At 38.9% G+C, this 26,051-nt stretch overlaps 1 pseudogene; it reads right to left on the bottom strand.

The window, feature by feature from the left end:
* Positions 1 to 26,051, bottom strand: LOC103541077 (microtubule-associated proteins 1A/1B light chain 3B pseudogene; annotated as a pseudogene).

Here is a 26,051-nt window from a genome sequence, read left to right as displayed (position 1 = left end):
TTACACTGACAATTTCTTGCCAAATGTCTCCTGAGAGGCATATGCCATACATAGGAATCCATCTCCATCCTTCTTGCTTTCATACCCTTCAGAAATGGGTGTGGACACACTCACCAGGCTGTGTCCATTCACTACCAGGAAGAAGACTTGATTAGCGTTGAGCGGTAAGCGCCTTCTAATTCTCTTGAGGAGCTCACTCCTGTAGACGTGATCAGGTATAAGGAACTTGGTTTTATCGAGGACAGGAAGCTGCTTCTCACCCTTGTATCATCCTATGATCACCGGGATTTTGGTAGGATGCTGCTCTTGGGTAAGTCGGACACCTTCTGCTCTTTGTTCGAAGGTGCACCGCAGCTTGAAGGTCTTCTCCGACAGCAATGGCGTGGGAGGCTGGGTGGGGGCGGCGAGGTGGGGGGATTGAAGGGCTGGGCTGGTCCCGGCTGCTCCAGGTGGCCAAGGCAGCTCCCAAGAGGTTAATTTAGAAGTAAAAAAGTTGCACTAAGAACATAAATCAGAATTTCTGTTTTGGAAAGTAAATGGGGTAGTGATAGCCATCAAACATACATTATAAATGGCATGGTGATCAAGCATACATCATTTTCTTCAAGCATCATCTAGAAATATTTGGTAAGCCTAAAATTATAAATTCCCTTAATAGGTGCTATGCAAAGAAATCTCCAGAGACTCACCCCCTCTCTTCCAGCTAGCTTAAAACTACTATCTATAAAACCACTAGCTTTGCCATGAGTACTTAGTAGCAGGATGGGGAGGAAAAGAAAAGAATAATCTTGAATTAAAGATGGCTATCCTTGTCAAAGCCATCAGGATGGCTATTCCTGATGGAACAGCAGAATTTATCGTTGTCATTCACTCCATTGCAGTGGCTTTATTTTACTGAATAGAAGGGCAATTTTTGCTATTGTAGCAATTCATTATTTATCTAGTTATAGATTTTTAAACTTTTAAAATTCAAGGATTACAGTTGGAGCTCTATAGAGCTGCATATAGCTATAACTAAACTTAATTTTACATTAAGATGCTTACATGTCTGGGCTAAGGGTGTTATCAGGATGGAAGAAAAGATTAAGTCACAGAGAGGAAATTGTAAGACCTTTAGGCAAATATGAGCAAAAGGAATCTTACTGTCATTTATAGATTCCAGATACAGAAAACAAATATGTTTTTTAAACTTCTTGAATGACTCGAAATACCTATGAAGGTTTGTGGAATAAGCAGCAAGAATGTTCCTATATATTGTTTGTAGCAGGATTTTCTAAAGACTGCTTCATTGCACTTCTATCTAGTAAATACAATGCACTCTGGAATGTACGCTGTAAAACCCATGTCTCTAGGAGAGTAAATTTTACTTTGTTACCTAAATTAAAGGAAATGTTCTTGAGCCCACTCCAGCTTTCCCACAATTTGGATACTGAATATTTATCTGAGCCAGCAGGTAACTAAGAAACCAAAATTTAAATCTCTAAGGCTTCTGATTGATTTTGCACAGGTAAAGAATAATGTATTTATATTTGAGGCAAATTCAACTAAAGAATCTAGAGCTTATAATATTTAAAATTATATTTACAAGGCCGGCCCCATGAGAGTGGCTAAAGTTCTGCACACTCTGCTTCGGGTTAGCGGGTTCAGATCTTGAGTGTGGACCTGCTTCACTCATTAGCCATGCTGTGGAGGCATCTCACACACAAAATAGAGGAAGATTGGCACAGATGTTAGCTCAGGCCTAATCTTCCTCAAGCAGAAAAAAAGGAAGATTGGCAATGGATGTTAGCTCAGGGTGAATCTTCCTCACAAAAATATCTATATATAGATATAGATAACAGTAAAATTTATTTTAGATCATTTGCCTCCTGGTGTTTATGAAATAATGCCTGTGTGCCTGAACTGGGAAAAGATCCTTCAGGCCCATAAGTGTAAAGGAGAATCAGGACTCTGAACAGGGCATTCCTTGGTAGGGAGTAAAACTGGTGAAATTTTTCTTTTCTTTTAGTAGACTGTTTTTTACAGCAGTAAATGCAATTTTTAAAGAGTTTTTAGTTGAATGCTTTGCGTGCAAATCTACAGTAGTCTGCTGTCAATTAAGTACTATTGGAAGTTACCAGAGACCCGGAGAAGTAAAAAATGTAAAACAATTCAAAACTTTTTTTAGACTTATTTTTTGTGTTTACATTGATCATGTATGGGGTGTGTCTCACAGTCTCAGAATTTACTTCAAACAAAGTAATGATGTTATTCTGTGGGATCCTGTCTCTAGAGGAATTAGAACCTCTCTGGGTATGTTGTTACGTCCTGTTTTATTATTTTTTTACCTGAAAATCTATCTCCATGCTGTGAAGAAACCAGTTTCTTATCACATGAAAGACGTGCTCCCTTAAGCATGGCAAGGAAATCAGAAACAGATTTTTTTATTCGCATTGCAGGACTCAGCAATTGGTTGATGCAATTCTAAAAAATTTCTAAAACCAGTTAGCCCATTAATACTGATTAAGTAAGAATTTCTAGAATTGCATTATTTAAATAAATTCTAGTTCAGCATTAGATGGCATACAATGAAGCCATTGAAAACTATGTTCTAGAGAATTTTTAAGGACAGGAAAATAAACATGTTATATTACTAAATGAAAATATTAGATTGCTGTATGTAACAAATTGTTCTCAATTTTGGGGGAAAAAATGGATGCATCTGTATTTTAGAAAGACTAGCAGGATATATTCCAACTTGTTAACAGTATTTTCTCTGGTTTCCAAATTCTCTATGATGTACCTGTTTACTTTTTTCTCCCCTATTCTAACTCTTGAAAAAGTTTTTTGATTATAGAGGTTTTACATATGCAAGAGTAGAAGAAACATTATAATGAATCCCTATCTACTCATCATCTGGTTTCAACAATTACCAATATTTTGTCAATTTTTTTCAGTTATCCCCTAATTCTTTTTGGAATGTTTTAAAACAAATTTTTGACATCATATCTTTTCATGCAAAGATATCTTCCTTGCTTATATTTTTCTTTTTTTTTTTAAACAACATTCTTGCTGAGTGTAGAATTCTGGGTTAACAGTTTTTCTTTTAGTCCTTTAAGAATGTCACTTTATTGCCTTCTGGCCTGCGTCGTTTCTGATGAGCAGTCTGCTGTGTTTTTTATCTTTGTTCCTCTATTAGCGTTGTTTCTTTACTCTGGCTGACTTCAAAATGCTGTCATTATCTTTTGTTGTCCGCCGTTTGACTGTGACTTGTCCAGCTGGGGGTGCATGTGTGTTTGAGGGTGAATGGTTAGAGCTCGTGCCCCACCTCCCTGCAGCTGTTGATCACCTTCTCACGTCTGTGGGGGACTCTCTCTGATCTCCTGCTGGGTCCCTAATCTTTCTCATTAGGCCTTGGTAGTGGAGAAGAGTTTGGGAATGAGCGCCAATTCCCCTTGTGTCTTGGGCCCCAGCTATTCCAAACTGCCATACTCGCCCACTTGGGCCTTTAAGAATTCATTAAAAGTTTAGCTGATCTTTCCTACCTACTTGCATGCCGGCCATCTCTCTCCTGTGCTTTGCCAGAGGTGAGATAGTTCCCGCATACTGTCTTTCCTTGGAGGGGCTTGTCCCTCTTTAGCATGTTGTTTACTTTGTCACTTTGTGTTCTTAGCTTGTGATGAACTCAAGAAAGTTATGATTTTGTAGATTTCCTGACTTTTTCTCGTTAGAGTAGGAGTGACTTTCTTTGCCGCTTTCTATATCCTAAGCAAAGGAGAAGTCTGTGTATATTTCTTTACCTAATCTAACTCTTGATTTCTCCCCTTGCATCTACTCTTTTTCCTGGCTCCTCTATCTCAGTAAATGGCTCCACCATCCATCCAGTTGCTCAAGCCAGATGGCCAAGAGTCGCCTTGATTTCTCTCTTTCATCTTAGCCTCTACCCACACCCCTGTCCAACTCATTCTCAAGTCATCCTAACTTACTTACAGGACATCCCAAATATGTCCATTTTCTTGCTTCCTTTGCTACCATCACTCTGCACAAGTCGTTAGCGCCTCATACCTGGGCTTCTTGCTCTCCCCTAGTATCACCCAGCAGCCAGAATCACCTTTAAAATATGTAAATTCAGTTATTCTCTGCTTAAAATCTTCTCATAACTTCCTTTCTCCTGAGAATAAAAACCCAAACTCTTTCCTTGTGCTTACAAAACTCTACACCATCTGTCTTGCATGACCTTGTCGCACTCGCCTGCCGCTCTCGTCCTCCCCTTCCGTGCTGGGGCCTTCTTTCAGTTCCTGAAATGCACTGAGCTTATTCCTGCCTTCGGGAGTTTGTCTTAGCCATTGGTCTTCTGTTTGGAATGTTCTTCCCTTTGATTTAAATGTCCAGCTTTCTTTTATTCAAATTCAGATATTGGCTCAGGTGACTGTCCCTTCGTCAGAGAAGCCTTTCCTGATTATTTTTATCAAAGAAGCCACCTTTCACTTGTTTTTTCACCACCCTGATTTCAATCTTTTCACAGCACTTAACACTGTGTGTGATGTTTGCCTTCACTGGTTGGTTGGTTGGTTGGCCTGTGTTTTGGTCAGCAGTCCTGCCTTAACCCTGGGCAAGAGGTACCCTTGCCCTGGGCCCTTTGTTTTGAGGATCCCACTCTGACCCTCCTAGGGTGGTACCCCATCCCACACATCCAGGGATCCATGAGGCAAAAAGCCATGTTCTTTGCAGGCTGCACCACCCTGTCTCCAATTCTAGACCATACCAGGGGGAACTGACACCCTAGAATTCCCTGTCCAAATTGCCCTACGCCAGCTGTTGAGACCTACCTAGATCTCATGCCTGGGCACGTTCTCCTAAGAGTAAACTGCACGGCCCATGTATACATTCCAAGACCTGAGGGATGGGTAGCCAAGGGGTGTTCGCAGGAAACATGGATAAAACTTAACACGCTATCTGTGGAGTCCAAGTATATGTGCTGAAGTCTCCTTGTGACATGGTCAGAGTTGAGGGTAGAAGAGAAGCGGGCTATGATGTAGGGACTGGATTCCTATAGTGGGAGAAATCCAAGAATTCCAAATTTGAATCTAGGCTTCTAAGTTGTTATGAAGGAATATTCATCAAAGTAGGAGGATAGAAAATATTTTATCTAACAATCTGTCAATTGTTATAATTTGTTTGCATTGTGGCTTTTAATTATTTAGGCCTCCAGTAGGCAGGCTTGCATTTGTACTCTTGCCCTGAGTCCTGCAAATGTTAAGGGGGAGGGCTGAATGTCTGTCCCCCATGAGATTCCACAAGAGATGGGTCTGTCAGTCTTGCTCACTGCTGCATCCCCCAAGCCCAGAAGAGAGCACATAGCAGGTGTGCAATAGGTGGTCATTGAAGAGAAATGAAATCATCTTCCCACGTGTCTTTTCTCTTGAAAAGAGTTTTATCTCTTGAAGTTTCTTTTGTCTGAAATTTATATTGCTACTCCTGCCTTATTTTTGTTAACATTTGCCTCTTTTGTCTTTTTCCATTGCTTTATTTTCAGTCCCAAGGCATGTTATTTTAGGCTCTTTTATTATAAACAGCATTTGACGGGATTAAAAAAAAAAGTAATGAGTCTTTATCTTTTGATAGACTATTTTCCTTTTCACGTTTATTGTGATTATGTATATGTTTGGGTTCATTCTGGCATTCTTAATTTCTACTTCTCTTTTCTTTAGTTCCTTTCTCTCCCCTCCTCTGACCTCTACCTTAAACCCCATTCCTGAGTTTTGGGTGAAAATTGAGTTTTCTAGTTTCCATTCTGCTTCCTCCATTGGTTTGGAAGTGACCTATTATCTGTCTTCTAGTGATTAATTTAAGATTGTTACCCCTTATATATAAGCATATTTTGGTATCAACAATATCTAGAATTAATTTTTTTTTCCTAAGAAAAATTTGGCCCTGAGCTAACATGTGTTGCCAATCCTCCTCTTTTTGCTTGAGGAAGATTCACCCTGAGCTGACATCTGTGCCCATCTTCCTCTATTTTGTATGTGGGTTGCTGCCACAGCATGGCTGACGAGTGGTGTGTGTCCATACCTGGGATCTGAACCCATGAACCTGGGCTGCCAAAGCCGAGCATGTGGAACTTAACCGCTAGGCCATGGGGCCGGCCCCTAGAATTAATAATATCTACATCTTTTCCCTAAACCAGATACGAACTAGGGCCCACTTTTGCTTCCTCCCTCCTGTCTGGAATATAGGCATGCCTCAGAGATGTGAGTTTGGTTCCAGACCACTACAATAAAGCGAGTCACACAATCTTTTTGGTTTTCCAGTGTAAAAGTTATATTCACACTATACTGTAGGCTGTTAAGTGTGCGATAGCATCATGTCTAAAAAACAATGCACATACCTTAATTAAAAAAATACTTTATTGCTAAAAAATGCTAACCATCCTGTGAGCCTTCAGCAAGTCATAATCTTTTTGCTGGTGGAGGGTCTTGTGAAAAAACACAATATCTGGGAAGTGCAATAAAGTGAGGTATGCTTGTATTCCTGCCACAATCTGTTCTCCTCTGTTTCCCTAGCCACCATCTTCCATGGCAAGATCGCTTGGAATTCTCACTTAAGGGTAAAGGTTTTTAGCTCTTCACTACCATTTTGAATGTTACTTCTTTATCTTGGATTAGGTTTGCTTGTTTTTGGTCAAGGCTGGTTTTCTTGTATTCTTTCAGATAGTAAAATGTGGACGGAAAACTTCCTAAATCCTTGCTTGTCTGCAGTATCTCTATTTCTTAATGATTCTCTAACTGGATATAGAAATTATTTTGGTGAGGAAGATTGGCCCTGAGCTAACACCTGTTGCCAATCCTCCTCTTTTTGCTTGAGGAAGATGGTCCCCGTGCTACCATCTGTACCAATCTTCCTCTACTTTGTGTATGGGACATTACCACAGCATGGCTTGATGAGCGGTGTGTAGGTCCGCACCCAGGATTGGAAACTGCAAACCCCGGGCCACTGAAACAGAGCATGTGAACTTAACCACTATGCCACCAGGCTGACCCCTGGATATAGAATTTAAAAATTATTCTTATTTGACCACATAAAATTGAAAATACTGCTTGATTGTATTTTTGCCTTCATTAGTGTCTGTGAGAAAACTAATGACAATCTGATTCTTATTTCTTTGTTGATAATTTCCACCTCCAGCCACTGAATTTTATCTTGGTGTGTCTAGGTGTCTATTTGCATTCATCCTGCTGGAAATTTGTTGAATCTATTTACTCAGAAGATTTTTATCTTTTTCTGGAAATCTTTTTTTCTATTGTTTCTATGAGTATTTCTTCTCTCTGTTCTCTCTTTTTGGAGTTCCTATTAGGCAGATGTTGGAACTTTTGAATCTTTTTTTCATAGTCACCATTTATTTGGGGGTTTTTTCCATTTTTTTTGAGCTGTGTCCTTCAGTTGTATCTTCTAACTAAGTAATCATTCTTCAATTATGTCTTTTCTGTTATTCAGCACATTTATTGAGTTTTTTTAAAAAAATTCAATAATCACAATCTTCCTTTCCAAGGCCCCTAGTTGTTGTTTGTAATGACCTGTTTTAGTCAAAAGGAAGCATTGTCCCCTCATTCCTCTGAGCATGTTAACTATACGTACCATACATACTTATTTTGAAGTCTCATTTGTTTGTTCCATTATGTTTGTTTCTTTGGATGCTAGTTTATCCATTTGATGACTGTGCTGCCTTTCATTCAGAGGATTACTTTTCCTTAACTATTTGCTGGGTTCGCATGCTCATCTGGAACCTGAGCTCCTGTGTTAGTCTGTTTCTGCTATATCTGATTACCTGGCCCATTTCCACGATTCCAGCAGAATGTGGCCTGTGGCCTCCTGAGGCTTCCCTTTCCTTCTGGGTGGCAGGGAGTACTGTCCCAAGTCCTGAGTACGAGGAATGACATCTTCCTGGTTGTGCATTGCTCCTATCTTGGGGCAGAAGCCTCTGCTGAACCTGCATGGCACAAGAAGGAGAGGGACAAAGAGTTCAAACTTCCCGGATGCCTCTGCCTCAACCAGTCACCCTTCTGGTTGACCCAGAATCCCCTCTTGTCCTTTTCATCTATTGTCTCTCAGCTCGGAGTCCACGGATCTGCTTGCCCTCTTCATAAGTTCTCTCTTCTGTCTGTTTTGGCTATTATTCTTTATTTCTTCCTTCATTATGAACTCATCTGCCTTTAATCTTTTAGGAATTTCTATAATTTCTGCTCTATTGTGGGCGCTAGTGTTTATTTCAACTAAAATTCTTTTCTTGTCATTTACGAGGATTTGAGAGAGGAGGAAGGTTTTAGCATGTTGATCTGATCTCCTATGGGTCTGTTATAAAGCATGTTAGCCCAGTTTAAAGGAAGTACATCAGTGCATCTGGCAAGTAATATTTGCTCCTATCACTGAATTCTAGTGGAAATTTATACTGTGAGTGTAAGCTAAATATATTAACGTTTATTAAATTCCTGCTTGTTAATGCCTTTAGTTTGACCTTCTAAAAATTCCTGAGATATATCAGTTCTAAGATAGGAAAATGGAGGCTTAGAGAGGTAAAATAATTTACCCAAGGTCTAACAGAGACTAAGAGATAGAGCCAGGATTCATACCTATGTGTTGCTATGACAATAGCTGCCTTCCATTAAAAGACTTAAGGTAACAATAATGAATGAGGTCCTCAACTGTGAGATACCAACAAAATTCATTTAACACTCACAACAGTGGGTTCCGTTAGAAATCATGAAATCAGGAATTATGATTATCATGGCGAATTTGTCAACAAATCACTGAGCTGACAACATACTTCAATTCTGTTTTGTTGCTTGTCAATAACATTTATTCTTGAGCAATTTGTGAACTGTTAGGGCTTTCTTAGTGGGCAGTGTGCATAAGTGGCATGCACATATTGGTAAACATCTCCACGGTGTTGGCAAGTTAGAGGTTCTATTTTGAACGGATTTTTCTCATAGCTTTCAGCTGAGGTTTATTTTCATATAAGCAGTAATTACAGAAAACGAGTGCCTGTGAGGGTAAATGTTGTTATACCGGTTAAAGAACATTATATGTATTATGTGGCATGCTATAATTATTTGAGTTATTTCACAGAAAGAAGGAAGTCTTTCTCAGCAATTGGGGTGCATAGGCTTAGAGGTCAATAAAGGCAGAGAGTATACACGATTTAAGCTTTTATGAAGTCTGTGTTGTTTTGTTCAAGAAGCGTTTTTGGAAAACCTGCCATAGAAACACTTGAGAAATTGAAAGATACAGAAATAAAAATATTTTGTATTTTAGCTAAGAAGTTTTAAATATACAAGTGCCAGAGGGCTTAAAAATGTTGTTGGGGGGGCTGGCCCGGTGTCACCGCGGTTAAGTTCGCACGTTCCACTTCGGCGGCCCGGGTTCACCAATTCAGATCCTGGGTGTGGACATGGCACTGCTTGGCACGCCATGCTGTGGTAGGCATCCCACGTATAAAGTAGAGGAAGATGGGCATGGATGTTAGCTCAGGGCCAGTCTTCCTCAGCAAAAAGAGGAGGATTGGCAGCAGTTAGCTTAGGGCTAATCTTCCTAAAAAAAAAAAATGTTGTCAGTGTGCCATGGAGTCCCTCAGAGAAGGTGGACAGCATGAAGTTGGGTCGGAGGCTGTTGTGTTGAACCCAGTTGAGCAAACTTCCCTGCTGTGCAGTTTCCTTGGTGTAAAGGAAAGAAGAATACCACCTACCTCACAAGGCTGTGAGATAATGGATGCAAATTCCTTCACATTCACTTTTGACCAATCATTTGAGTCAAGTTTCTTAAACCAAACCTACACACCTTTCTCACATCCCTTTCTAGTTTCCTCCCTGTCCCAAGGTGAGCCTGGGTGGCCAGTGTCAGAGAGCAGACCAGAGGAGAACATTCGGAGGAGCCAACTCAGAGGGACCTGGAGTCAGTGGTCACCTCCTTTGGGAGTTTTTGTCCAGGTGATATGGGACTCATGCAGATAACTTTGTGCTTAAAATTCTATGTTCTATAGTAGTGAGCATGTGTCATATTCATGACTATTCATCATCTTTTGGGTGGCCTTTCTATATTTAGGGAAACCTCTCTTATAATGAATTTTTACCTCCCCAATGTGTAAGTAGATTCAAATCCCAAATCCTTTTGCAGTGAGGATGCAATAATGGGACCAAGACTCTGCCGGTCGGATGCACCTGCATGAGTCTGCAATTCAGAACACGAGCAGACATGCAGAAGGTGGAGCCTCCAGTTTTGGTAGCCCTGGTGGCCATGGCAGCATTTCTCCCAGTGCTCAGTGTGCTGGTGAGTTCCTCATCTGGCCAGTTCTGTGGTTTGAAATTGGGCTTTTTAAAAATTTTTATTTAATTAATTTTTTTATTGAAGTGACGTTGGTTTATAGCATTATATAAATTTCAGATGTACATCATTATATTTTGATTTCTCTGTAGACTACATCATGTTCAACGCCCAAAGACTAGTTACAATCAGTCACCACACACATGTGCCTAATCACCCCTTTCACCCTCCTCTCTCCCACCTTCCCCTGGGGTAACCACCAATCCAATCTCTGTCTCCGTGTGTTTGTTTGTTGTTGTTGTTTTTGCTGAGGAATATTAACCCTGAGCTACCATCTGTTGCCAATCTTCTTCTTTTTTTTGCTTGAGGAAGATTAGCCCTGAGCTAACATCTGTGCCAGTCTTCCTCTATTTTAAATGTGGGTCACCACCATAGCAGCCAAAGCCTGGCTAATGAGTGGTATAGATCTGTGTCCAGGATTTGAACCTGAGAACCTAGGCTGCCAAAGCAGAGTGTGCCCAACTTATCCACTAGGCCAAGGGGCCAACCTGTTGTTTGTTGTTGTTTTTATTTTCTATTTATGAGCGAGATCATACGGTGTTTGACTTTCTTCCTCTGACTTATTTAGCTTAGCATAATACTCTTAAGGTCCATCCATGTTGTCACAAATGACAAGATTTCATACTTTTTGATGGCTGAGTAGGATTCTATTGTGTATGTGTACTGTATATTCTTTATCCATTCATCATTTATTGGGCAACTACATTGCTTCCAAGTCTTGGCTATTGTGAATAATACTACAATGAACTTAGGGGTGCATGTATCTTTACCCATTCATGTTTTCATGATCTCTGGATAAATACCTAGCAGTGGAATAGCTGGATCATATAGTAGTTCTATTCTTAACTTTTTGAGGAATCTCCATACTGTTTTTTATAGTGGCTGCACCAGTTTGCACTCCCACCAGCAGTGTATGAGAGTTCCCTTCTCTCCACATCTTCTCCAACACTTATTTCCTGTCGTGTTAAGTACAGCCATTCTGACAGGAGCAAAGTGATATCTCATTGTAGTTTTGATTTGCATTTCCCTAATTAGAGATGTTGAACACTTTTTCACGTGCCTATTAGGCATCTTTGTATCTTCTTTGGAAAAATGTCTATTCAATTCATATCTTTTGCCCATGTTTTAGTTGGGTTGTTTTTTGTTGTTGAGTTGTATGAGTTCTTTGTATATTTTGGATATTAACTCCTTATCAGATATATGGTTGCAAATATCTTCTCCCAATTGTTAGGTTGTCTTTTTGTTTTGTTGATGGTTTCCTTCGCTGTGCAGAAGCTTTTTAGTTTGATATAGTCCCATTTGTTTATTTTTTTCTGTTGTTTCCCTTGTCCAGTCAGACAAGGTACTTGAATATATGCTGCTAAGAGCTATGTCTAAGAGCATACTGCCTAGGTTTTCTTCCAGAAGTTTTATGGTTTCAGGTTTTACATTCAAGTCTTTAATCCACTTTGAGTTAATTTTATGTATAGTGTAAGTTAGTGGTCTATTTTCATTCTTTTGTGTATGGCTGTCTGATTTTCCCAGCACCATTTATTGAAGAGACTTTACTTTCTCTGTTATATATTATTAGCTGTCCATAGATGTGTGGGTTTATTTCTGGGCTCTCGATTCTGTCCCATTGATCTGTGTGTCTGTTTTTGTGCCAGTACCATGCTGTTTTGATTACTATAGCTTTGTAGTATATTTTGAAATCAGAGAGTGTAATACCTCCAGCTTTGTTCTCTTTTCTCAGGATTCCTTGGGCTTTGGGATCTTTTGTTGTTCCATGTAAATTTTAGGATTCTTTGTTCTATTTCTGTGAAAAATGTAGTTGGAACTTTGATAGGGATTGCGTTGAATCCATAGATTGCTTTAGGAAGTATGGACATTTTAATATGTTAGTTCTTCCAATCCAACAGCAAGATGTATCTTTCCCTTTCTTTGTGTCCTCTTCAATTTCTTTCAACAATGTTTTATAGTTTTCAGAATACAAGTCTTTCACCTCTTTGGTTAAATTTATTCCTAGGTATTTTATTCTTTTTGTTGCAATTGTAAATGGGATTGTATTCTTAATTTCTCTTTCTGCCACTTCATTGTTAGTGCATAGAGACACAGCTGATTTTTGTGTGTTGATTTTGTATCCTGCAACTTTACCGTATTCATTTATTACTTCTAAAAGTTTTTTGGTAGATCCTTTATGGTTTTCTATATATAAATTCTGTCATCTGCAAATAGTGACAATTTCACTTCCTCCTTTTCAATTTGGTTCCCTTTTATTTCTTTATCTTTCCTGGCTGCTGTGGCTAGGACTTCCAACACTATGTTAAATAAGAGTATGAAAGCAAACATCCTTGTCTGGTTCCTGTTGTTAGTTTTTCTCCATTGATTATGATATTAACTGTGGTTTCTCATACATGGCCTTTATTATGTTGAGGCACTTTCCTTCTATCCCCATTTTATTGAGAGCTTTTATCATAAATGGATGCTGTATCTTGTCAAATGCTTTCACAGCATCTATTGAGATGATCATATGATTTTTATTCTTCATCTTGTTAATGTGGTGTATCACATTGATTGATTTGTCAATGTTGAACCATCTCTGAATTCCTGGAATAAATCCCACTTGATAATGGTGTATGATCTTTTGAATGTATTGTTGCATTTGATTTGCTAGTATCTTGTTGAGGATTTTTCCATTGATGTTTGTCAGTGATATTTGCCTGTAATTTTCTTTTTTGTGTGTTCTACTTCTCTGCTTTTGGTATCAGGATAATTTTGGCTTCGTAGAATCAGTTAGGAAGCTTCTCCTCCTCTTCAATTTTTGGAAGATTTTGAGAAGGATAGGTGTTAAGTCTTCTTGGAATGTTTGGTAGAATTCACCAGGGAAGCTGTCTTGTCCTGGACTTTTATTTTTTATGAGCTGGTTTTGTTTGTTTGTTTGTTTCTTTTTAAACCTTGGCACCTGAGCTAACACCTGTTCCAATCTTCTTTTTTTTCCCCCTGATTTTTTCTCCTGAAATTCCCCCAGTACATAGTTGTATATTTTAGTTGTGGGTCCTTCTAGTTGTGGCATGTGGGATGCCACCTCAACATGGCTTAATGAGCGGTGCCATGTCTGTGCCCAGGATCTGAACATTGGGCTGCCGAAGCGGAGCATGTGGACTTTACCACTCGGCCACAGGGCTGGCCCCTGGACTTTTATTTTTTGGGAGTTTTTCGATTATCGTTTCAATCTCCTTACTGGTGATTGGTCTATTCAAATTCTCTATTTCTTCTTGATTCAGTTTTGGGAAGTCGTGTGATTCTAAGAATCTATCCTTTTCTTCTGATCATCCAATTTGTTGGCGTATAGCTTTTCATAGTATTCTCTTATAATCTTTTGTATTTCTGAAGTGTCCATTGTAATTTCTCCTCTTTTATTTCTGATTTTATTAATTTGAGACTTCTCTCTTTTTTTCTTGATGAGTGTAGCTAAAGGTTTGTCAATTTTATCTTTTCAAAGAACCAGCTCTTAGTTTCATTGATTTCTTTCTAGTTTTTTAAAATCCTCATTTCATTTATTTCTGCTCTGATTTTTATTATTTACTTCCTTCTGCTGATTTCAGGCTTTGTTTGTTCTCTTTTTTGTTTTAAAGTCTATTTTGTCTGATATAAGTATTGCTACCCTTGCTTTCTTTTCATTGCCATTTACATGGACTATCTTTTTCCTTCCCCTTACTTTCACTTTGTGAGTGTCTCTAGGTCTGAAGTGCATCTCTTGTACGAGGCATATATATGGGTCTTGTTTTTTTTTATCCAATTGGCCACCCTATGCCTTTTGATTGGAGGATTTAGTCCATTGACATTTAAAGTAATTATTGATAAGAATGTACTTATTGTCATTTTCTTACTTTTTTTCTGTATGTTTTAATAGTTTTTTCTGATCCATTCATCTTCTCTTGCTCTCTTCTCTTGTGGTTTGATGGCTTTCTTTACTATTATGTTTGGGTTGCTTTCTCTTAATTTTTTGTGTATTTATTACAGGTTTCTTGTTTCTGATTACCATTAGGTTCATATATAATAGCCTACATATATAGCAATCTATATTATGTTGATGGTCTCCTAAGTTTGACCTCTTGCTAAAAGCTCTACTCTTTTACTCCCCTCCTCTCAGCTTTTACGTTTTTGGTGTCACATCTAACCTCTGTTTTGTGCATGTGTATCTGTTACCCCCTTGTCATGGAAATAATTTTAGTGCCTTTGTCTTTTGACCTTCATAGTAGCTTCGTAGGTGGTTGATCTGCTACCTTTACTGTATATTTGCCTTTATCAGTGATTTTATTCTGGTTTTTTAAAAAGTTAATTTTCTTATTCCTATTTTTGGTCTTTTGTTTTCCACTTAAATAAGTCCTTTAGCATTTCTTGTAAGGCTGCTTTCTTGGTGATAAACTCCTTTGATTTTCTCTTTCCTGGGAAGCTCTTTATCTCTCCTTCCATTCTGAATGATAACCTTGCCGGGTAGGGTATTCTTGGCTGCAGGTTTTTTCCTTTCAGCACTTTAAATATATCCTGCCACTCCCTTCTAGCCTATAAGGTTTCTGCTGAGAAGTCAGCTCAGAGCCTTATAGGGTTTCCTTTGTTTGTCATTTGTTGCCTTTCTCTTGCAGATTTTAGGATTCTCTCTTTAATTCTTGACATTTTAGTTATAATGTGTCTTGGTGTGGGCCTCTTTGGGTTTAACTTGTTTTGTGCTCTCTGTGCTTCCTGCACCTGGATGTCTGTTTCCTTCCTTAAGTTAGGAAAGTTTTCAGTTATTATTTCTTAGAATAGCTTCTCTACCCCTTTGTCTCTCTCTTCTGCTTCTGGGACACCTATAATACAGATGTTAGTGTACTTGATGTTGTCCCTGATGTCCCTTAGACTATCCTCATTCTTTTAAATTCTTTTTTCTTTTATCTGTTTAGCTTGGGTGATTTCCTCTAATCTTTCATCTAGCTCACTGATACATTCTTCTGTTTCATCTACTCTGTTATTGAGTCCCTCTAGTGAATTTTTCGTTTCCAGTATTTTATTCTTCGTTTCTGATTGCTTCTTTTTTATATTTTCAATTCTTTGTTGAAGTTCTCACTGAGTTCATCCATTCTTCTCCCAAGATCAGTGAGCATCCATATGAATATTAGTTTGCACTCTTTATCAGGTAAATTGTTCATCTCTGTTTCATTTAGTTCTTTTTCTGAGTGTTTGTCCTGTTCCCTTATTTGGACTGTATTCCTTTGTCTCCTCATTTTGCCTCTTTCTCTCTGCTTATATCTATGTATTAGGTAGATTAGCCATGTCTCCTGATCTTGGAGAGGTGGACTTATGTAAGAGATGCCTTATGAGGCCCAGCAGTGTGCTTCCCTCTCGTCACCAGTTCCAAATGTTCCAGGAGTGACCCCTGTGTGGGCTACATGTGTCCTTCTGTTGTGGCAGGGTTGCTCATGCTGCAGGTTCCCTGGGAGGCTAGGCTGTGCCCCTGGCCAGCTGGTTGTAATGCTCAACTGTGTGCGGCTGCTATCGACCCTTCAGTCACTTTATTAGGTGTGGGGAGCCCCAGCACAGATGGCTGCAAGGTCTAGTAGCAGGTTCCTGTTGCAGTTTTTCTGGTAAGTGAGTAGACCTCCAGCATGGCTGGTTGCTAGGCTCAGGGGCTTACAATTGTTGTAGGCCTCTGGCCTACAAGGCTGTTGTCAGCCCTGTCAGGAATGCAGCTGATTGGGGCCAGCTCCAGGCATGGGAGCACCCAATTGTTTCAGGCATTGGAGGGTGGGGCTGATCCACTCTGTGACTGAGAAGCACAAGTCTGCAGCAACTGACAAGCCCCAGTGCCCAGGGAGCCACACACACCATCAACACAGTCCTGCCCCATGTGCAGGCCCTGACCCACTGAAGCAGATCTAGTAACCCCACTGTGGAGGCCCCACACACTCCACCAATGCAGGCCTGCCCTTTGCACACACCCTGCCCTGCAGAGGTGTACTCCATTGCTTGGCTTCAGAAGTTCCAGGCACCCCACTTATCCAGGCCAACAATTTGCCCTAGGGCTTGCTGTTGGGTGTGGCCAGTCTCTTGGGTGGGCTGCCTGCCCTTGCTGAGCTGAATTAAATCAGTGCTCTAGTGGGTGGGGAACACCCTGGACTAACAGGCCAATGGGAGAACTCCAATGGCGTCTGCCAGCATCTGTGTCACCACACCTGTACTAGGTCACAGTAATGGCTGCTGCCAATGTCTCAGTCCCTGGGGAGTTGGTTCCAGCCTTGAGAGGTCTCACCTCTCACTGAGGTGCACCCAGAGCCTATCAAGTGTGTCTCTTTTCGCCAATGGACTGTGTGCCTTTCTTGTGATTTTAGGTTGTTGTCTGCAGTGGGTGAATTTGTGTGTGGGCACTTTAAGAGCTGGCTCTTTTCCCCCTTATGTCAGATAGCTTTTCTAGGAGTACTCCCCATTGCTGTTAGTAGCCAGCAAAGCCAGATATCATGACACTCATCTTGGTTGTGCTGAGTCCAAAAGCTGCTTATTGGATTCCCCACTCAGATTCCCCACTCCTCCAGGGAAGGTGTCGTACCTGAGGATTCCTCATGGTTGGCTGTGAAGTGTCATGACTAGAAGATGACTTTTTTCTCTCCAGAAAAGAATTTCTGCCTCTTCCACCTAAGTCAGAACTATCCCTTGTTGTGCGGATTCTTTTTATCCAGTTTTCAGTTCTCTCTCATGGGTAATCATTCCAAGAGTAGTTGTAAATTTGTTTTGTCCTTGGGAGGAGGTGAGTTCAGGGTCCGCCTATGCTGCCATCTTGACACCACCAGTTGGTCTTTGTTTTTAGAAGGTAAGCAAGCCTCGTTTCTGGTAGGAATTTGTGTGCTAGCCAATCTCTTTGTTTTTCTCAATTATTTTATTGAAATCATAAATGTTTATAACATTGTGTAGTTTCGGGTACACATTATTATTTATCAATTTCTGTATAGACTGCATAGTGCTCACCACCAATAGTTTAATTTTTATCCATTACCATACATATGTGCCTCTTTACTCCTTTCACCCACCCTCCAGTCCCCTTCCCCTCTGGTAACCACTAATCTGTTATCTTTATCCATGTGTTTGTTTATCTTCCACTTAGGAGTGAAATCATACAGTATTTGTCTTTCTCTGTCTGGCTAATTTCACTTAACAATACCCTCAAGGTCCATCCATATTGTTGCAAATGAGACGATTTTGTCTTTTTTTATGGCTGAGTAGTAGTCCATTGTGTGTGTGTGTGTATATATATACACCACATCTTCTTTATCCATTCATCTGTAGGACTGCACTTGGCTTTCATCCATGTCTTAGCTATTGTGAATAATGCTGCAATGAACATAGGGGTGCATAAGTCTCTTTGGGTTGTTGATTTCAAGTTCTTTGAATAAATACCAAGTAGTGGGATAGCTGAATCATATGGTATTTCTATTTTTAATTTTTGATAAATCTCCATACTGTTTTCCATAGTGGCTGCACCAGTTTGCATTCCTACCAGCAGTGTATGAGGGTTCCCTTTTCTCCACATCCTCTCCAGCATTTGTTATTTTTTGTCTTGTTAATTAGAGCCATTCTGATAGGTGTGAGGTGATATCTCATTGTAGTTTTGATTTTCATTTCTGTATTAATTAGTGATATTGAACATCATTTCATGGATCTGTTAGCTATCTGTATATTTTCTTTGGAGAAATGCCTGTTCATATCTTTTGCCCATTTTTTGATCAGGTTGTTTGTTTTTTTGTTGTTGAGTTGTATGAGTTCTTTTTATATTTTGGAAATTAACCCCTTGTTGGATATATGATTTACAAATATTTTCTCCCGGTTAGTGGGCTGTCTTTTTGTTTTGTTCATGGTTTCCTTTGCCTTGCAGGAGCTCTTTAGTCTGATATAGTCCCATTTGTTAACTTTTTCTTTTTTTTTGCTGAGGAATATTAACCCTGAGCTAACAGCTGTTACCAATCTTCCTCTTTTATTGTCTTGAGGAAGATTAATTCTGAGCTAACATCTGTGCCAATCTTCCTCCACTTTATATGTGGGTCGCTGCCACAGCATGGCTGATAAGTGGTGTAGGTCCTCACCTGGGATCCAAACCTGTGAACCCAGGCCACTGAAGTAGAGTGTGCTGAATTAACCACTATGTCATGGGGACTGCTGCTTAATTTTTTATTTTGTTTCCCTTGTCTGAGTATTCAAAAGGATGCTGCTAAGACTGATGTCAAAGAGTGTACTGCCTGTATTTTCTTCTGGGAGTTTTATGGTTTCAGGTCATACATTGAAGTCTTTAATCCATTTTGAGTTGATTTTTGTGTATGGTTTAAGATAATGGTCTACTTTCATTCTTTTGCATGTGGCTGTCCAGTTTTCCCAGCATCACTTATTGAAGAGACTTTCCTTTCTCTATTGTATGTTCTTGGCTCCTTTGTCAAAAATTAGCTGTCCATAGATGTGTGGGTTTATTTCTGAGCTTTCACTTCTGTTCCATTGATTTCTGTGTCTGTTTTTGTACCAGTACCATGCTGTTTTGATTACTATAGCTTTGTAGTACATTTTGAAGTCAGGGATTGTGATGCCTCCAGCTTTGTTCTTTTTTCTCTGGATTGCTTTGGTTATTTGAGGTCTTTTGTTGTTCCATATAAGTTTTAGGATTCTTTGTTCTATTTTTGTGAAGAATGTCTTCGGGATTCTGATTGTGATTGCATTGAATCTGTAGTTTGCTTTAGGTAATATGGACATTTTAGCTATGTTTATTCTTAATCCAAGAGCATGGGATATCCTTCCATTTCTTTATATCTTCTTTGATTCCATTCAATAATGTCTTATAGTTTTCAGTGTATAGGTCTTTCACCTCTTTGGTTAAATTTATTTTTAGGTATTTTATTCTTTTTGTTGTTATTGTAAATGGGATTGTATTTTTGCCTTCTCTTTCTGCCAGTTCACTATTAGTGTATAGAAATGTAACTGATTTTTCTATGTTGATTTTGTACCCTGGAACTTTGCTGTAGTTTTTGAATATTTCTAATAGTTTTCTGATGGAATCTTTAGGGTTTTCTCTCTCTCTCTACATATAATCATGTCATTTCCAAACAGTGAGAGTTGCATTTATTCTTTTCCAATTTAGATACCTTTTATTTCTTTTTTTGCCTAATTGCTCTGGCCAAAACTTCCAGTACTAGGTTGAATAGGAGTGGCAAGAGTGGACACCCTTGTCTTGTTTCTGTTCTGAGAGGGGTGGCTTTTAGTTTTTTCCCACTGAGTATGATGTGGGCTGTGGATTTGTCATATATGAACTTTATTTTTTTGAGGTACTTTCTTTCTATCCCCATTTTGTTGAGAGTTTTTATCATAAATGGACATTGGATCTTGTCAGAGTCTTTTTCAGCATGTATTGAGATGATCATGTGATTTTTATTCCTCATTTTGTTGATGTGGTGTATCACATTGATTTATGAATGTTGAACCATCCCTGTATCCCTGGTATTAATCTCACTTGATTATGGCACATGATCCTTTTAATGTATTGCTGTATTCAGTTTGCCAGTATTTTGTTGAGGATTTTCATGTCTATGTTCATCAGTGATATTGGCTTGTAATTTTCCTTCTTTGTGCTGTTTCTGCCTGTTTTTGGTATCAGGGTAATGTTGGCCTCATGGAATGAATTAGGAAGCATTCTATCTTCTTCAATTTTTTTGAATAGTTTGAGAAGGATAGGTATTAAATCTTCTTTGAATGTTTGGTAGAATTCTCTGGAGAAGCTGTCTTTTTGGGGAGGTTTTAGATTACTGTTTTGATCTCTTGGCTTGTGATTGGTCTATTCAGTTTCTCTATTTCTTCTTGATTCAGTTTTGTGAGGTTGTGTGAATCTAAGAATTTATCCATTTCTTCTAGGTTATCTAATTTGTTTGCATATAGTTTTTCATAGTATTCTCTCATAATCCTTTGTAATTTCTGCAGTATCCATTGTAATTTCTCCTCTTTCATTTCTAGTTTTATTTATTTGATCCTTCCCTCTTTTTCTTAGAGAGTCTGGTGAAGGGTTTGTCAATTTTGTTTGTCTTCTCAAAGAACCAGCTCTTAGTTTTATCAATCATTTCTACTGTTTTTAGTCTCTATTTCATTTTATTTCTGCTCTATTTTTTATTATTTCTCTCCTACTGCTGACTTTGGACTTTGGCTTTGTTTGTTCTTCTTTTTCTAGTTCTCTTAGTTGTACTTTAAGATTACCTAGTTGAAATTTTTCTTGTTTGCTGAGGTGGGCCTATACTACTATGAATTTCCCTCTTATAACTAGTTTTACTGCATCCCATAGGTTTTAGTATGTTGTGTTTTCATTTTCATTTGTCTCCAGGCATTTTTTGATTTTTTCCTTGATGTCTTCATTGATCCAATAGTTGTTCAGTAGCATGTTGTTTAGTCTCCTCATATTTGTGACTTTCCCAGCTTTTTTCTTGTAGTTGATTTCTGGTTTCATAGCATTGTGCTCAGAAGCGATGCTTGCTATGATTTCAATCTTCTTAAATTTATTGAGGCTTGCCTTCTTTCCCAATATATTGTCTATCTTTGAGAGTGTTCCATGTGCATTTGAGAAGAATGCACATTGTGCTGTTTTTGGATGGAATGCTCTCTGTATATCTTTTAGGTCCATCTGTTCAAGTATTTCATTTAAATCCATTATTTCCTTCTTGACTTTCTGTCTGAATGATCTAGCCATTGATGTAAGTAGGGTGTTGAGGTCCCCTACTATTATTGTGTTGCTGTTAATTTCTCCTTTTAGGTCTGTTAATAGTAGCTTTATGTTCTTTGGTGCTCCTGTGTTAGGTGCATATATACTTATAATTGTTACATCCTCTTGGTGGAAAGACCCTTTTATCATTATATACTGCCCTCATGTCTCTCATTGTCTTTTTTATCTTGAAGTCTGCTTTGGCTGATATAAGTATGGCAACACCTGAATTTTTTTTTGCTTACCATCTGCTTGAAGTATCTTTTAGCCCTTCACTCTGAGCCTTTGTTTGTCTTTAGAGCTGAGATGTGTCACCTGGAGGCAGTATATTGTTGGGTCTTATTTTCTAATCCATTCAGCTGCACTGTGTCTTTTGATTGGAGAATTCAATCTATTACCTTTAGAGTGATTAGTGATATATGAGGGCTTAGTACTGTCATTTTATCTCTTGTTTTCCAGTTCTATATTTTCATCATTTCTCTTCCTTTGTATTTCTGACTGCCATTTTATTTTGGTGGTTTTCTGTGGAGGTCTTCCCAGTTTTCTTTTTTTTTTATGAATTGTGTCTCTGTTCTGATTTTTTGTTTAGCGGTTACCATGACGTTTGTATAAAAGATCTTATAGATGAGATAGTTCATTTTCTGATAGCCTCTTATCTCCATTAGCCTAAGCAAGTTCCATCTCTTTTCTCTTCCCCTTGTGAGTTATTCTTATCACAAATTAATCTGCTTTGTGTTGTGAGTTTGTGATTAAGTTGAAGTGTTTATAGTTACTTTTGATGCTTTCCTTCCCTTTATCTTTTAAGTTATAAGTAAGTATTTGCTACCCTGTTCTGAAAGAGAGCTACAGTTTTTTAATTTTGTCTATTTGTCTCCTTGCTCAAAGCTTTGTAGACCTTTACCTTTTGGTTTCAGGTCTGAGGGTATCCTTTATCATCTTGTAGGGTAGGTCTAGTAGCGATGAACTCTCTTAGCTTTTGTTTCTCTGGGAAAACTGTTATTTGTCCACCATATTTGAAGGATAGTTTCACTGGATAGAGTATTCTTGGCTGAAAGTTTTTGGCTTTCAGTATTTTGAATATATCATTCAACTTTCTCCTGGCCTGTAAGGTTTCTGCTGAGAAATCTGCTGAAAGCCTAATAGGGGTTCCTTTGTAGGTTATTTTCTTCTGCCTTGCTGCCCATAATATTTTTTCTTTGTCTTTGACCTTTGCCAGTTTTACTATTACATACCTTGGAGAAGGTCTTTTAGTACTGATGTAATGAGGTGTTCTATTGGCTTCATGTGCTTGTTAGTCCAGTTCCTTCCCCAGGTTTGGGAAGTTCTCAGCTATCATTTCTTTGAATACTCTCTGCTCCTTTCTCCCTCCCTTCTCCCTCTGGAATACCTATAATCCTTATGTTGCTTTTCCTAATTGAATTGGATATTTCTCGAAGAATTCCTTCACTTTTAAAAAATCTTAATTCTCTCTCCTCCACCTGAAGCATTTCTATATTTCCATGCTCTAAATCACTAATTCTTTCCTCCATAAAGTCAGCTCTATTTTTTAAGGATTCTAGATTTTTTAGTCTCATTGTGCTCTTCATATCCAATATTTCACCTTGTTTTTTTTTAGAGTTTCAGTTTATTTGGTCAAGTATTCCTTCTTCTTATTAATTTTTTTCCTGAGCTTATTGAACTGTCTTTCTGAGTTTTCTCATAATTCATTGAGTTTCTTTATGATAACTATTTTGAATTCTGTCGTTTAGATTGTAAATCTCTGTGACTTCGCACTTGGTTTCTGGAGATTTGTCATTCTCCTTCTGCTCTGAATTATTCCTGTATTTTCTCATGGTGTTTGATGATCTAATCTTTTGCTGGCACATATGTGGTAGTATCTGGTCTCAGATTCCACTTCCTACTGCTGTGGGGAAGGAAGAGCTGTGTTTTTGACCCCACCCCATCTGCTGGTAGTTGTGCAGGTATGGTGGGTGCTCCCACTGGCCGGGCAAGCCTTTGCTCATGGACTCAGGGCTGTCACCCTGCTGATGTGTGTTCCCACTTGTGGGGCTTCAGTGTTACTATGGGCACTTATGCCAGCCAGGAAAACATTTGGGCATGCACACAGGGCTACCAGGGAAGGATAGGGGTTTGCTCACCTATCTCCATCATTTCCTGGGGAGACAGCCCATCCACCTTCAGGTGTAGAACTGTGTGGGCCTTTGAGCCATCCTTTTGTGCTGTGTGAGTAGCCTCCATTGGTCAATGAATGTCCATTTAGTTGTAGTTCAATGGAGGAGAAATAAAGGGAACAGCTTACTCCACCATGTTGCTGACATCTCTCCTCCCCCAATATCTTTTAAATAAACTTCTTTTTAAATTAATCAGCTAGAGTTATCTTCTGCTGCTTGCAGCTAAAAACCAACTGCTTTTGATAAACAAATAATCTGGTGTGTTTGGACTCTGGCATGGCTCATCTTTAAAGAACACCCTACTTTCTCATATTAATTAAGGCAGACTTTGAGGTTGAATTCATTCACCTATTCAATCAGCAAACATTATTAGGTTGAATATGTGTAAGTATCTCCAATGTGTAAGATACTGCATTAAGTACTGAGTGTTCAGTGGAGAAAACTCTTCCTAGTCTCTAAGGACTTGAAATCTTATAGAGCAGACAAACTTTAGCATATAAACTAAATGTACTATGACAGAGGACTAAACCAGACATGACATGTGAATGTGATTATAATTGATGAAATGTTGGGAATTGCTCCCACTCATTTGGCAGACATTGAGGATGAAACAGCTGGGGATAATTTATATTGAAATAACCTAATACATAAAAACAACTTTCTTTAGGAACAGAATGAAGAAAAGGCCACCATATCCATTGGCCACCTTGCTTTCTCTTTCTTCAAACTTGCTTTGGGGACTGGTGTGGATGCTTGACTAGGTTTTATTTCAGGTTTGTCGAACATTTGAGTTTGGGGAGGTGGTGGGAGTTGGAGAGTACTGGCACTCATTTAATGTTATTCTTGATGATGAAGATTTGACTAAAGGATGAAGGAGGTATGGAAGGCTTAGATTTAGGATCCACCATTGTTTATTGAGTGCGTATTATGTACCAGGCACTGTACTAGGAGTTTTCTATGTGCTATCTCAATCAGTTTTTCTTTTTCCCTCTCTCCCTGTGTATGTGTAGTTCTCTTTAAATTGCAAGGGGAAGAGATGCTACTCAAACTAACAAGACCAAAAAAGGGAATGTTTTGGTTTGTGGAACTGCAAAATTTGGGAGTAACTTCCTGGAAACTCAATGTATGTGCTCAAACAATGTCATTGGGAATTTTTGTCTCTCCATCTCTAGGCAATGCTTCCCTCTCAGTTTGTTTAATTTTTTCATTGTTGGAGGCTAGTGAGAGCTCCAGAGTCATATTCTACCCGATTAGTCACATCTATGGAAGAAGAACTACTTTGCAAGATTGGCAGCAAACATTCCAGGTTTAAGCCTGCATTAAGTAGGATGTTTTTGACCTCATGTAACACAGAACAGGATAAAAGGGGCTTACTTTTCTTACATAGCAAGAAGCCCAGAAGTAGAGGCAATTACAGAGTTAGTTAACTCAGAAGATCAATCATGTTATGGCACTTGGTCAGCTTTTCTATGGCTTTCTTAGCCTTCTTCTTATAGTCTCAGATGGTTGAAACAGATGCCAGAATCACATCTTCATATGGCAGTGTCCAAAGGTAGGAAAGAGTAAGTCCCTGCTTTGTGTCTTCTTTTGAGAATGAAGAAAAACTCCAGGGGCCACTGAACAGACCTCTCCTTATGTCTCATGGGTAAGTTACATGCTCATGCTTTACCAGTCCTTTCCAAAGGGAATGCAATTACCTTGACAGTTTTCGTTTTGTTAACATTTATCCCTTGGGGCTAGGTATGAACCCCTAGATGTTTCTCTGGTCACCCAATAACTAAACAAAATCAGAGTTCAATTAGCAAGGAAGAAAGCGTGGGCTGTGTAAGTACTCAGCAGTATCTGCCAGTGTCTCACTGGATTAACACAAGTTATATATCCATTCCTGAACCAATCACAGTGACCCACCTGTGGAGCTGTGGAGGTGGTGGCCATGGTGGTAGGTAGAGGTATTGTGTCAGTCCGCTAACTCATATGAACTGAGAGTGGAAGAGATTGAGTCCCTATTTTTTTCAGATGATGATTCCTAAGCTAACTCTCCTATCCAGAAGGAGCCTGAAAATCCTTTGTTAGATTTTTGATCCAATTGTTAGTTTAAAAGAAGAAAGGACTTCTGTTCCTGTCATTCAATCTTAACACAAGATTTTGGATAGCTCATAAATATTTCAGAGCCATCATAGAAAGTGACCTAGGTGGTCAAGGATAGAGGAAAGCATGTGTTAAATAGGATCTCTGATTACAGAAGACTCATTAGGAGCAGCTCCACAAAACACTGTTATTATGGACCATCTGCAGAACATAGAAATATTTGTTAGGCAGAGTAATTTATTGTAGTTATACTTGGCATTGTGAAATTTCAGTGTTATTCTGCTTCTTCACCTTGGTATATCTTTTATAAAGTTTCCTTTTTAAGAATCCTCTATATAAATGTAGATGATCTAAGGGCTTTACTGAACAGATGATAACTTTGTATTGGGCACAGACATGAGTACCCATGGGACGATTCTTATAAACTGCATTTCGATCGAGTGGTTACACATTTCCCTCACAACGTTCTTCTCTTCAAAAAATGTGTAACAGCTTCTTGTTCTCTATTGTGATAAGACTTCATTCTTTGTCCTGATTTTTAGGACCCCTAGTGATCTGATTCCCACTAACTTTTCAGTCCTAATGCCCGTACTCTTTACCGAAGCTTCTCTCTGAGCTTCCACTTCCACCTTCAGACTTGGCTTGTGCATGTTCTGACCATTGAAATTATCCTTCCTCTGCTTGTTGAAATTGTATTCATCCCTCAT

The sequence above is a fragment of the Equus przewalskii genome, chromosome 8 (genome assembly GCF_037783145.1).
Source record: "Equus przewalskii isolate Varuska chromosome 8, EquPr2, whole genome shotgun sequence".
Taxonomy (NCBI): domain Eukaryota; kingdom Metazoa; phylum Chordata; class Mammalia; order Perissodactyla; family Equidae; genus Equus; species Equus przewalskii.
This window is presented reverse-complemented; position numbering and strand designations above follow the sequence as displayed.